Below are 5,683 nucleotides of genomic sequence, written 5' to 3'. Positions count from 1 at the left end.
ATGCATCACTGATTGAAGTAAACAAGAACAACCCCAGGTTTCTCTTCAGCACTGTAGCCAGGCTGACAAAAAGTCAGAGCTCTTTTGAGCCAACCATCCCTTTAACGTTAACTAGTAATGACTTCATGAACTTCTTCACAAATAAAATTTTTATCATTAGAGAAAAAATTACCAATAATCATCCCACAGATGTAATATTATCTACAGCTACTCTTAGTACCATTGATGTTAAGTTAGACTCTTTTTCTCCAATTGATCTTTCTGAGTTAACTTCAATAATTACTTCCTCCAAACCATCAACGTGTCTTTTAGACCCCATTCCTACAAAACTGCTCAAAGAAGTCCTGCCATTAATTAATTCTTCAATTTTAAATATGATCAACCTATCTCTAATGATCGGCTATGTACCACAGGCCTTCAAGCTGGCTGTAGTTAAACCTTTACTCAAAAAGCATCTCTAGACCCAGCAGTCTTAGCTAATTATAGGCCAATCTCCAACCTTCCTTTCATATCAAAAATCCTTGAAAGAGTAGTTGTCAAACAGCTAACAGATCATCTGCAGAGGAATGGTTTATTTGAAGAGTTTCAGTCAGGTTTCAGAGCTCATCACAGCACAGAAACAGCTTTAGTGAAGGTTACAAATGATCTTCTTATGGCCTCTGACAGTGGACTCATCTCTGTGCTTGTCCTGCTAGACCTTAGTGCAGCGTTCGATACTGTTGACCATAATATCCTATTAGAGCGATTAGAACATGCTGTAGGTATTACAGGTACTGCACTGCAGTGCTTTGTATCATATCTATCTAATAGACTCCAATTTGTGCATGTAAATGGAGAGTCCTCTTCACACACTGAGGTTAATTATGGAGTTCCACAGGGTTCAGTGCTAGGACCAATTCTGTTTACATTATACATGCTTCCCTTAGGCAGTATCATTAGAAGACATAGCATACATTTTCACTGCTATGCTGATGACACCCAGCTCTATCTGTCCATGAAGCCAGATAACACACACCAATTAGTTAAACTGCAGGAATATCTTAAAGACATAAAGACCTGGATGGCCGCTAACTTTCTGCTTTTTAATTCAGATCAAGCTGAGGTTATTGTACTCGGCCCTGAAAAGCCTAGAAATATGGTATCTAACCAGATTCGTACTCTGGATGGCATTACCTTGGCCTCCAGTAATGCTGTGAGGAACCTTGGAGTCATTTTTGACCAGGACATGTCCTTCAACGCACATATTAAACAAATATGTAAGACTGCTTTCTTCCATTTGTGCAACATCTCTAAAATTAGAAATATCCTGTCTCAGAGTGACGCTGAAAAACTAGTTCATGCATTTATTACTTCCAGGCTGGACTACTGTAATTCATTATTATCAGGATGTCCAAAAAACTCGCTGAAAAGCCTTCAACTAATCCAAAATGCTGCAGCAAGAGTCCTGACAGGGACTAGAAAGAGAGAGCATATTTCTCCTGTTTTGGCTTCCCTTCATTGGCTTCCTGTTAAATCCAGAATTGAATTCAAAATCCTGCTCCTCACATACAAGGTCTTAAATAATCAGGCCCCATCTTATCTTAATGACCTTGTAGTACCATATTACCCTATTAGAGCGCTTCGCTCTCGCTCTGCAGGCCTACTTGTTGTTCCTAGAGTATTTAAAACTAGAATGGGAGGGAGAGCCTTCAGTTTTCAGGCCCCTCTTCTGTGGAACCAGCTTCCAGTTTGGATTCGGGAGACAGACACTATCTCTACTTTTAAGATTGGGCTTAAAACTTTCCTTTTTGCTAAAGCATATAGTTAGGGCTGGACCAGGTGACCCTGAATCCTCCCTTAGTTATGCTGCAATAGACGTAGGCTGCCAGGGGATTCCCATGATGCATTGAGTTTTTCCTTTCCAGTCACCTTTCTCACTCACTGTGTGTTAATAGGCCTCTCTGCATTGAATCATATCTGTTATTAACCTCTGTCTCTCTTCCACAGCATGTCTTTATCCTGTCTTCCTTCTCTCACCCCAACCGGTCGCAGCAGATGGCCGCCCCTCCCTGAGCCTGGTTCTGCTGGAGGTTTCTTCCTGTTAAAAGGGAGTTTTTCCTTCCCACTGTCGCCAAAGTGCTTGCTCATAGGGGGTCATATGATTGTTGGGCTTCTCTCTGTATCTATGAAGCGCCTTGAGGCGACTTTTGTTGTGATTTGGCGCTATATAAATAAAATTGAATTGAATTGAATTGACAACATTGTATTTTACTCAGTTGTATATAGCATTTCTATTCTGTTTTATTCTATTGTAGCCAGTATTTTATTTTATTTAATCCTATAGTGTACAGTTGTGTACAGTATCTTATTCTTATTGTTATCCTATTCCAGTCTCTCTAATTTTGTTATGTAACTTTGCACTGCCCACTTTCTGCTGTAATAAAACAAATTTCCCACATGTGAGACTAATAAAGCTTGTCTTATCTTATCTTATCTCGCTGTGCAAGAAACTGCACAATGACAATACAAAGCTCTAAGTCTCTCTTATCAATTGATTCAGAATTCCATTTCTGATTACTGATTCTGGCACAACGCTGTAGATAGTTAAATTAAAAACTCTATCGGTCTTTTAACATTATCTGAATTATTGTGGTACCGTAATTGAAGTCTCTCTGTTAAGTCAGTTTTACACATATGTTACAAAAGCATCATATGACACCGTATGATGGGAATGTTGTTGCAACAACAAATATCTGATCAACACTATCTTGATTATATATATATAAAACTAACATCAGCATTGAGGAATTATTATATTTTTTCAAGGCAAAATTTTTGTTTTTTGGTCATTACCAGAATAAATAAATATTAATTGTGATAACTATGTTTGGATAAGAAACTAGGGCTTCAGTGAATGAGTGAAAAGTAAAAGAGGTTGTGTGCACAAAAGGAGGAAGGATATCAGTCTCCAGGGAGCACAACAGTGGATGGGAGGTATGGTAGAAGGACATAAATTTGCTGGATGACAGAAAGTTCTGTCCAGACAGCTGCAGGAACCTGATGATGGAGATCCAGATGCATCCAGAGGCAGAGCTCTGTTTTCCAGAGCTACCGAACAGTTCCTGCAGGAAGCCGACACTTCACTGGTCCAAAACGGTGCTCCTGAACGTTGGGCTTTCGTCCATCTCTGTGATCACTGCTGCTCTTAATCTGCTCATCATCATCTCAGTCTCCCACTTCAGGCAGAGATTAACCTCTCAGATGAAACTAAAGTTCAACTTTTAGAAAATAATATTACATTGACATCATATTCTTCAGTAATGTTTGAATTATGTCAAGATGAATGTCCTGTGTGTACCTAATCATAACTGTATAGTTTTATTTCCTTAATTGCACCATGCCTCAGCAATGGAACATTTCCATTGAAGACATTTGACATGACTAATGTGTAATTTATAATTTTCTGTCTCCCTGCAGGCAGCTCCACACTCCCAGTAACATCCTCCTCCTCTCTCTGGCTGTCTCTGACTTTTTTGTGGGTTTTCTGTTGCTGCCGGTAGAAATCTTCAAAAACACGGCCTGCTGGGTATTTGGTGATCTCATGTGTTCACTTTATATTTATCTGAGCGGCATTCTTATGAATGCTTCATTTGAAATTATTGTTTTTATATCAGTTGACCGCTATGTGGCTATTTGTGACCCTCTGCATTACCCCACCAGAATCACTGTGACACGAGTCAAACTCAGTGTTTGTCTGTGTTGGTTTTATGCTATTTTCTACATGAGTCTTTACACAAAGGATGTCTTGATAAAGCCAGGCAGGTATGCTTCCTGCTATGGAGAGTGTGTGTTTTTTATTGAAGATATAACTGGAACTGTTGACATTGTTTTATGTTTTTTTGTTCCAGTTATTATCATCATTGTTCTGTATACAAGAGTATTTGTGGTGGCTGTGTCTCAGGCTCGTGCCATGCGCTCTCATGTTACAGCTGTCACACTTGAGCGTTCATTGAATCAAACAAACAAATCTGAGCTGAAAGCAGCCAGGAACCTTGGAGTTCTTGTAATTGTGTTCCTGGCAAGTATTTGCCCATTTTACTTCTACTCTCTTGTTGACGGCAATGTGGTCAAAGCTTCATCTGCGACTTTTTTGATCATTGTTTATTTTAACTCTTGTTTAAACCCACTGATCTATACCCTGTTTTACCCCTGGTTTAGAAATGCTCTTAAACTTATCATCACCCTGCAGATATTCAAGCATAACAGTAGTGAAGCCAACATACTATAGAGACAATGTGGAGGAACCTGACTGAAATCTGCAGAAAGATTTTATTTCAATAAATTGATGTGTCCAAAATCTGGAAATATAAAATTGTTTTTTAAAATGATGAACATATAGATGTGTCAGTTTCCAGTAAGAAATGAAAGTTGTTTAAATGGTTAGGTAAACATGAAGAGTATTCATCTTATGTAACTTTCTGTTTTAAAGAAATAATGAAATCACCTTTTACTGTGTTGCTTAAACAGACAATGAATTCTGACTGCCTTGTCATTTCACCTCTTCAACTGTCTTTTGTTTTTAACATCACAAACAGTTTGTGATAGTAGACAAGAAGACCATCATGTTAACATACTAATAATTATTTTAACATGTAATTTCTAAAAAACATTTTGAATCATGTACTTAGCCACTCATGTTGATCAGCCTTCTTTTCAGATTTAGGAATCTCTCTTCAATATGGAGGGCAAGGAGTGCCAAAATGACTGAATTAAATATGCCATTAAATAATTCATTAAATGTTTCAGGGACAGTTCTGCCCCTACGTTTGTCTTTAAGAATTTATTCTATCAGTCAGCGTCAATCTTCAAACTCAGGGGGCGAGTTTAACGCTAATCAAGTCAAAATCATTGCTTTGGCCTGGTGGCCATTCTTTTAGTTTTCATTCTCAGCTCAAACAACGGACATGTGGAAACTAACTGAATTGTACTTTGAAAAACCCTGTTTGTGTCTCACCAAATACACTTTTAATTTTTATACCAGAGAATGTAGTGGTTTAATCTTTAGATATCTGGTTGGTTTGTCAAGACAGAGGCTATTTGCACTGGAATCACTGATCCTAACACTGGGACCAGGATAACACACAAAGCTGGATATCAGCTCTCCGAGTTAACCCAGGGTTTCCCCGCGCGGTCACATGAAAGTATCGGCAGCATCAAACTAATAGACATCTACAAATCGAATTCACTGGTCATGTGTTCTTTTACAGAAAATGATCCTTATTACTGCCAACTATTCCAGAGATGTGAAAATCTACAGCATAAAGAACATAAAAATATACCAATCAAACACAATACAGTTGTACAACAGATGAACGCTTCCGTTTTTTGCAGATCGAAGTGGAATGAATGTGATTGGTTGAACAATCGCATGCTGTGTGTTCTGTGTTATTTGCATTTCCATCAGTGTTAAAGATTCAGCAGCAGATTCAAATCAAGTATAATAACATTTATAGGCTAAATTTAATAAATGTGTTGCCAACTTAGCAAATTAGCTGCTGTCAGAGCGGGAAATGTTCACCCCGACGCGTCCAAACTGCAAATGAATCACCCAAAGCTGCTGCTCCAGCCCTGCGTTGGGAGCAGGGTAAATGTACATTTTTCTTTGTCTAAAATAAATCAATGTACTAAAATACATAATTCTAAT

The sequence above is a fragment of the Simochromis diagramma genome, unplaced genomic scaffold (assembly GCF_900408965.1).
Source record: "Simochromis diagramma unplaced genomic scaffold, fSimDia1.1 OVJJ01000612.1, whole genome shotgun sequence".
Lineage (NCBI taxonomy): Eukaryota > Metazoa > Chordata > Actinopteri > Cichliformes > Cichlidae > Simochromis > Simochromis diagramma.
Note: the sequence above shows the minus strand (reverse complement) of the source record.